Below are 9,784 nucleotides of genomic sequence, written 5' to 3'. Positions count from 1 at the left end.
CAACGTGATGACTGATGTGTTGTCATAGGTAAACACGTAATGTGAGACAGAAAGCTGAGAAATATGAAGGTCAGGATTTGGTTCCGTCTGAAATCCTCAGGAGATAGGAAGTATCAGAAGAAGTATCAACTGAATCTGACACAATCTTGGCAAGAAACCTGCACAGACCAACTGCATTAATGTTGGGAGATGTATTAAAAGGATAGGATTCCCCAAGCAACATATTACCAGAGGTTGCCTCACACCTTTCCAAACTATATCTTCACACTAGAGCTCTATTTGAAGATATATAGAACATAACAGACTCTGCTTTTGCCCACCCTGTTGCTTCCTCTAAGTGAAGTTTCACCACCCTCAGGTGCCTTCAAACCTGGTTATGCAGAGCGTCCCTAAAGATACTTCCACACCTGAGTCATTCATTTCCATGCAGATAAAGTTTACACTTATCACTTCATTCTGAGATTGTAGCTTTGATCAATGTCACCCCCATGCATTAATGATCAGAGTCTTGTCGACGTAAATCCAAGTTATCATATCCATCATCTTAAGCTGAAGTGATGAATATGAATTACATCTTGCAGGAGGCTGTGCATCTTCTCCTGCAACTCCAGGACAGAGTGGGTTGCGCACAACAAATGTAGCTTTAGTAGTCTTCCCTGTCTTAACTGAGGATCTCAGTAAAGGCCAAAGTGTATGAACTGCAGTTTAAAGATTTGGCACCTAGGACCATATCTCAACCCGACGCATTTCTCTTCATCCATTATTAAAACACCAACACATAAATAAATGTATGGACAGAAAATCCTTTCATGATGAATAACTGCAGTTAAGCTCTGTCACAGTTATGTACATTTACACTGCGCAAGAATAAACCCTGAGTCCATAAAACATGCCATTTTTGTGTACATTCATTTGTCTGTGTGACAAGTTAACAGGAACAAATGGGTTTATTCATGTTTATGTGTTATTGGTACATACAAATTGCTGTAGCTGAACAACGTATTATATAAAATGATGCTGGAAGGACAAAATACAGATAGATTTAAGATAAATTTAAGTTTCAAAGGTCAAACAAGCATTTTTCAGCACAGTTCTGAAGGGCAATGGCTTATATAATAAGGTGGACCAAAATAAGTTTAACATTGGTTTAGACTTATTTCAACCTGCAGTAACAGATTTTTTGGCCACTTGGGGACAGCACAAACCAGCTTTAAAACACAACATTAACATATAATCATCTTATAAAGTTGATATGGCAAACTTGTTCGCTGATAGTTACTTATTTACACATCAGAGCAACATTAGCATTCATATTTGTCAAATATCCAGTCTCCTTTTAGCTCTGGTTTGGGTCCCCACTAAATATCTGAAGAGATATGTTTCCCTTCAACTGCTATAATATGCTGCATTATGTTTACCAGCTAGTCGCCAATTGTGTCTGTCTGCTGTTCAGTCTCAGGCAGGTAGCATGCAATTGTTGTGAAAACAGCTGCCTTCTGCTGCTGGAAATGAAGTTGATGAGAGCGGAGAGAGTTGTGGACCATAAAACAAAAACAATGAACTGAAAGATGATATATATAAGCCACATGGAGCTGGTAATAATGACTGTTATTAACCTATAATAATAACTTTGGGTTTGTCTCTTTTCTAAAAAAAATAATTAATGAATCACCTTACTGATTAGTGTCATGTGATCTATTGTTGATATAAAAAAACTTAATATTCATGCACAATATAGTAATAATTTGTTGTCAGGAATACTGTCTTTATGTCTAGTAATCAGTCATGAAACAACTGCCTTTCGGTTACAAAGATAAACAGCAGAAAGACTGTTGCTTTGCCTATGAATTTTAATGCTGTACTTTAGAGGTAAAGGTCACAAGCTTATATAGGGGTCCTGCTAAGTGCTACTGTGTGTTCGTGTGTGTGAGTGTTCATGTTTTATATCATTGTCTTACTGGTCGCCTTAATAAATCTAATCTGCTGATTTAAGTGGTTTTCTGAAAATGAGCAGACTGTCACAACTGAATAAAATCTTGTTTTTTAATTACAAACCCAAATCTCTGGATCAGACAAAAAGCATTGCCATTTCAGACTTAAACCTACAAGTTTTTGCCTTGAGGCAGGAAGTGTGTTAGTCTTGCATGCCTCCACCTCAATTGGCCAAAATTGAACACTTGTCACTCATGTTGATGAGCTGTCGTCTTTGAAACAGCATCCATCCTGAGTTGGCTAGCATCTATAAAGCTCACATTAGGCGTTGGAGAAGCAAGTAAATTGTCTGTGTTCAACAAGCAATCTGCAATAAAAAAGCAATGCTTGTATTTGCCTTTGCTTTTGAAAAAGCTTGTCTGCCACACGTTTAGCATGTAGTTAGCTTTTTAATAGTATTGTTATTGCTTTGACTCTACTGCACTTGACTACACTAGAAGCCAGCTCACCACTTTTCATCCAAAGCACAAGATGTAGGCTCAAAAACCTCAGCGGCTCATCTCTGTGAAGACAAAACTTATACCATCTTTTAACTCCACAGGAATTAAGTATTTGATAGCAAAAGGATGCATATTAGGTAAAATATAGGTTTAGACTGCTGTCACAGCCACTGTCGACCTACTGTACTTGAGTAGAATCATTCTGCAGAATGGGTTGCTTCTGATTATGCATTGATTAATTATGTAATTTTCATGAGTATTCAAGGAGCCTTCAAGTAGAGCAACAGTTGTTGCTGCACACCTATACAGCCCTGTGGTATTGTGAAACATCTGCCCTGCTTCTCGTTGTATTTCTCAATGATATTATTATGAAATTCTACTTACTTAAAGTACAAAAGTACTCATTATAAGTCCTCTTATAAGCCTTGCCCACAACAACTTTCTTACAGTGTAGTCACTCTACAAGGGTAGTGCTTCACAGCCAGCATGGACAGGAGGAATGATTACAGCAACCAACAACTATTTCATTATGCATATGGAATTTGAGTGCTGTGTTAAGATAGACGTGGAAAAAAACGTTGCCCTATACAAAGTATCATTTTCAGTATCAGAAAATTACTTGTTACATTGGTAACAACCATTGGCTCACTGCTGAGGAAATGTTGTTGTCTGCCCAGTGGTTACCATGGTAATTGTTCTGGAGGTAAACATAGTTTTCACATTACTGATGTAACAGCAGTCATAACCTGTATGTTGGCTACACTTGTGACAGCATGTCTTATGCACACAGATAAAAGTTGAGATTTTCTGCAACCATGGTGCAGTTTGTAATAAAGAAATAAATAATAAAAGAAATAAATTAAATAGTTTTGGAAGGCTGTTTTACTCTAAAGTTATAGTCCTTTGTATCCTATAATATTTAAGTTTGTATCATTTATGTTTAATGCTTGTCATGGTTGTTAAAAGACTGTCAGCATTGCACTCCTGTAACATGGCATGATTCAAAATGGATCAAGGAACGACAATGTTTTCTTTTTTTATTCTACACAGTTTTCTTCCTTGTCAAATCTTTATACCTCTTTATACACCTTATTTTCAGTTTTACAGTTGTACAAACTTGGTTCCCCTTTGATGGGGTACACCATGCAGTGATTTAGTATAATACTTGTTGGGCAACCTTCTGTATGCAAGGCTGACTGATAGGTCAGAGGTCAAATACAATATCTAATATGGATCTAGGGAGCTTCAAATCACATTACACAAAAATGCCCATCATAGAGTAAAAAGTAAGATGTGCTCCACTTGTCAACAAATCCTGTGTAATATCTAACATCTTTGGCAAAAGAACATTGGCTCATTTTTGAGCCACTAATTTGGATGATTACTTTTCATCCTCAGCCACTCTCTGTAAGTCATCAGACCCTATTTACAATAAGATTCAGATCCCTAATTACTAAGCCTTAGGACATCAATAATTAGCTCAAAACAAGTTTAATACCTGGAAAACAACCATCTGAAACAATTTTGAATAATGTATGATACATAGAAATGGCTCACACGGCAACAATTTGAATAAATTATCATGGCTTAAATGGATATCAGAGCGTGTTCTGTTAAGGATGATAGGAAACAAACTTGCACTGACATCACAGCATGTTAACCTGACACATCTGACAGTGTTAAACAAAGCATATGTAATGCAAGGAAAATAACAAATTGTATACGTAGATGCTACCTTAGCTTATTAGGAAGTTTTATGCAAATACTTAAATTTTCTGGTGCTCTATATTTCAATGTCGGTTGAAACCAAAGCCTAATACAACACTAAGAAATTTGTAGGTGATCCAGGTCTGCTTGTTTATTCTAAATAATTCCTGTCAACAATGGATTGATTCTACATTGACATGACCTTTTCCATGTTGTGTGAAAATAATTAATGAATGGGCATACTGTGATTTAACATTTGAGCCAGCATGCAGTTTATTGATTGTGTGTCTTCACGTCTGAAATCATTAGCCAGTGCAGACTTATTGGAATATATTCAATTCTCTTTTCATTCTTCAGTGTACACTGCTCTGTTAAGCTTGCTAATATTTTCAACATATTTAGTACCTGGCATTAATACTGCATCCTAACGCTTCAGAGCTTTGGTGACTGAGCACAGTCTATGTCAAACTTTCACAATGTGAATTCTGCCACAATCTGCATCTAAAAAAACAACCATTTGGAATAAGGCATGAAATGGTATAGAACACACTAGCTCACGTAAACACCATTTTAGAATAAGAAAAAAAAAACAATTGCAAGAACTCTTATTACATCCATGACTATGACAATAGCTTATTGTTATTTTTTCAAAGTTTTTCAAAACATCATGCTAATTGATGACTTTCTTACTACACATTTTCACCCATTTATGTTTAATTCACCAGGCATTCATTGCTCAATCAGACAGGCCTGAATTGGGATCCAACTTTGAATTATACCTGGAAATAGTTTACTTTTTGAATATTCTGCGGCTATACTCTGTGGTGCATCCCCTTAAACAAAAGAAGAATAGTGGCCAATCACTTACAAAATGAAGCCCATTGTATGAGCTGGGATGGTTTACAAATATAAACTGGCATTTTAGCCAGTTTTATTCTATGGTTTTCTGTCTCAGTGTGGCTTTTCAACTTTGGGCTGTGCCTGAAAAGATAAAATTCTCCTGGCAGGGTGTCTTGGTTTGACTGTAGAAATAAGATGAGCAGCCTGAATTGCTGCTCCATCAGCTTAAAAAGAGTCTGTTAAGATGATTTGGGCATATTATTAGGATGTCTCAGTGACTCCTCCATGTGGAGATATTCCAGCCAGGCATAATGAACAGGAAGGAGGCCCTGGGACACGCCAGAGGTATACTATATCCCGGATTACAAGGTCTGGAAATGCCGATATCACCTGAGAAGCTGGAGGACATTGGCTAGGGAAAAAGGATGCATGGGCTACCACACGTTGTTATATAAGTGGAGTAAAATAAATAGATGAATAGATGATCATTTCTGCCCCAATATAAAATATTTTTAATGGGCATAACATCAAAGGGATTCTACACTCACCCACACATGAACCTACAATTGGTGGTATTACATATATATATATATTTTTTTTTTAACCCTTTTTCAAGGTGTATGATGATAATCTCAATGGATGTCATTTGTTTAAATGTTTGATTTAAAAAAAAAAAAAAAATCCTGTGTATTTTAAACCCTCCCTTACTTTAATTGCTATATTTTAATTTTCAGTGCATCAAAAATTCAACATCTTCTATCTGAAAATAAGAGTTATACCTCTTTACAGTAATTGCACATATCTGTCTTAAACATCCATGAATTATAAGTATATGATTAATTATTCATTTCCTTGCCTGCTGTGCTAATGTGAACAAAGTGACCTTATTCTTGGGCTGCTAACAGTGTGCCTCATACAAGCTATGACATTGCATGCCACATAAGCGCCACTACAGCAAACACTGGTAGTTGTTAACTTTAACACAGTGAGTTGTGCTTTTAGTTCTAATGCAACCTGTTTTTTTATACATGTAAATTAAAATTAGAAGAATTGGTCATAGATGATCTTTAAAGAGGGAAAACAGGGAAAAGTTTATGATACGTTTCCTCTGATCCTATCCCCAATAATCTCTGGATTTTAACTGCTTCAATGGCTTGATTGAAATGGTCCTCTCCTGTGAGATCTATGGAGCTCTATCAGTGAGATGTCCTTATCCATCCATTCATCCATTCAACCACAGTATAAGGTAATGGCGACAGTCAGCTGTTTGTCTTCTTGGGGGATCTACACACAAGCCACCATCTATTGATTTTAATTGATTGGTTGATCTATCTTTAGGGCTATCTATCTCTCTGTCTGTCTTTCTATGGATTCAAAGTTAAAATAAAACTTTGGAACATTAATATCCCATAAAAAGGAGAAATTAAATTTCTGACAATTAACACTGTTTTGTGAAGCAGCAGGCTCGGATAGTGAAAGCTCAGTTTTCCCTGTGGTGCACTGAGTATGAGTCATGATGAACCCTGTGCTGACTCCTCATGGTGAGCTATCGATCCACTACCGGGATCACCTTCTGGCCATCATCTCTCTGCCTCATTAGCAAGGGCTTATTAGCTGAGTAGGGCTATTACAGTGCTGTGCAGATGAAACCAATGGTGAATGGGGAAAACACATTTGATCTTGGACTTTCATGCCTGACTGGCATTGCCTTCCTAAATAGAATAGAATAGATAATTGAATAGAGCCCAGAAACAGAGATAAAACACCTTGGATGCCATCAAAGAAAATCAGTGTGGGCTAATTTGGACTGATCATCAGAATCAGCTTTATTGGCAAAGTTTGTGTACATGCAAGCAATTTCACTCTGATTTTAAGTTGCTCTCAGTGTACTTACACACAGTTCAAAGAACAATTTTCAAGAATATAGAAATGGCTAAAAACTAGGAAAACAAAGCTGAACAAAGATAGGTTAAAACAACTATTACAACTTGGTGAAAAAAAAAGGTGCAAAACAAATAAATGTAAAAGCAACAATTATTCATTTAGATTGGATCATGTATTGGATTGGTTGGAGATTGGAGTACACAGAAGTTGGAACAACTTCCTGTTTCTTGGCGAAGCACTGATTTTCAACACCACGCCACGGACATGTTAACTTTTCATCAAGGACTTATTTTGAGTTTACTCATCAATTTTGAAGTTGATCTGAATAACTCCCTAGGCAGAGTTTCTTGAAATACACCACCTGGAAATACCAAAAACCGCACCATCATACATTTCTTTGAAATGAGACGCCGGTCAATTCCCTTTGAATTTGTTAAAATACAACGTGTGCAAAATGCCAACTTCCTGTTGGTTTTGGCAAATGGGTCCAAGAGGGTTTTTTTGATCTACATGTGTACCTGTTTTTATTGGTGAAACGTGCCACTCATGCTACTCTTTAGGGGATGCTGTCGAGTCATTTTGCCATGCCCATGTGTGGCCGCCACAGAATACATAATTTTTCGCCACGACTGACATGTGTGGCACGCTAAAAAATGCGATTCATTGGACTGTTTCAATAGGGTAGTCTAGTAAATCATTAACATTGATAGTGAAAGCAAAAAATGAAAGAGGATCCAAAAGTCAGCAGCGTAGTATCAGGAAACTCTTGTTTCTCTCTCTTGAAAAGTTAGACTCTGGTCCCCCCCTGCAGTGGCTCAATGTCCCTCCAGGGGGGACAAGCTGTCATTTAGTTAATGAGAGCCTAAGCAGCGATCACTGTAAGGACCCTGTTGAAATGCAAGGATTTATTATTTTTCTGGTAAAAGTATCTCATATTGGACCCAAACCCAGCAGGAAGTTGGCCATTTCGAGTGGTCATTTTATGATGATGTTTTGTGTTTTTTTAACTCCTCCTTGGGAATTAATCGGATCAACTTCAGATTTGGTCAGTGCATTCTAAAGACCATTACGTTTAAAAGTTGTGCTAATTGTTTGTGGTGTGTCCGGTGTGTCCGTGCCTTGGCATCAAGTTTCGCCATGAAACAGGAAGTTGTCATACTTTCAGTGTACTATCCTGAACACATCTACATGCCAATACTCAATCTTAGTTATAGTGCCACCTACTGGAAACAGGAAGTAAGTCTTGTGTGGCAATCATCATCTCATTTGCGTGAATTTTTCATGGTGTGGTCAACACATGATGGCCTTCATAAAGCGAGTGCAGCACACCCTCCATACACTCGATCCCTTCTGTTGTATTAAATTAAATTAAATTAAATTAAATTAAATTAAATTTAAAATTTAAAATTTAAAATTTAAAATTTAAAATTTAAATTAAATTAAATTAAATTTAATTTAATTTAATTTAATTAATTGATTAAAGATCTTGGCTTTTTGAAGCCTAAAGTATACTTAACAAAGAAAAAAGTTAAACAATGTTAAACAATATACAGAAACTTCTCATATGGAGTAAAAATGACATTAATTTAGTCACAATTGTTCAAAAGAAAAAAAAAAGTTTGTGAGCCATCTCTAAATAATCACCAAATGTTTCATTTTCAGTCTCTGCTGCGCTTCACAATCCTCCGTAGGCAAAGACTGATTTCCTTCTTAATCTTATTAAACAAAGGCTTTGTATAAAAAGAATAATATGAAGCCAAATTAATTTCATTTTCCATTTCATTTAGATCACACAAATGACTAAGTCGGTCTTTCTCAACAGGACCAAGATGATGTCCAGATCTGTCACAGAGGAATAATTTCCTCAGTCTTATTTAGGCCCATAGAGATCTTTTGTTCTTGTCATATATATATCTCATATCATTCTCCAAACATTGTGTCATGTGTCATAATAGTCCTTTTGAATTTAAATTTCATGTATTTCTAGAAAGTCAAATTTAATGGCCACATGGGAAACTCTGCATCACTGATTGGGGCTATTGGAGATATCATGATAATATAAACTCCTTTAAACTTATTTTTAATTCAGTAATTCATCTTAAAAAGATATTTTATACATACTTAACATAACGCATTCTGCTATTTTACTAAAGAAATGCCCAAATTGCCACCAACGGCACTACATGAACTCTCAAGTAAACAGCACAAACTAAAAGATGCAGCGATAATACGAAATATTTAACCATCAGAGACTGACGGCTCTCTGTAACAGGGAGAGAGAGGGAGAGCTGCAACAGAAATGAAGACAGAAAAAAGAGACAGAAAAAACACAGCTTTGGTCCTTCATATTGATCTTTCAACAATGGTTACAGTGCTATCACAATTAAAACCACATTGATGACAGTCACAAAAAATGTATGTAATGTAAGAGCTTTCAATTTAACACTATAAATCCAAAACACTTGCCCAAAGAATATTATCTTTCATGAGAAACACTATTTTCTGACCTGACTGCTGTGGCCGTCTTCCACTGTAATTTGTATTTTTCAGGGTCAGGAAGAAGTCTACCTTACATGCTGTGGGTACTCTTGTAAAATTACAAGATTTTATAAAACTCACTTAAGGTGATTGTTTTTGGTAGAAATCATGTGACCTATATGCAAGGGTGTTTTCTGACATTTCTTGTTATCAGTGACACACTACTGCATGTCTTTCTTAAAATTTTACCAGAAAAAGGTCAACTAAGCATGTGATTTGCGTTTCAATTATCAACTTAACAAAGCCCAAACCTGTGTGTGCATCATCAAGTATCTGTTCTTAGGGAAAATCCTTAGCCACATCATTATGGTCCTTTGTAGAGCTCATATGGCTAGCTTTTTATTGGGTATGCTTCTTTATGCATGTGTAGATCAATCAGGTGG

This window comes from Morone saxatilis, unplaced genomic scaffold (genome assembly GCF_004916995.1).
Source record: "Morone saxatilis isolate NCDOM2014 unplaced genomic scaffold, NCSU_SB_2.0 Contig11, whole genome shotgun sequence".
Taxonomy (NCBI): Eukaryota; Metazoa; Chordata; class Actinopteri; family Moronidae; genus Morone; species Morone saxatilis.
The sequence above is the reverse complement of the archived record's forward strand: the minus strand, read 5'-3'. Positions refer to the sequence as shown.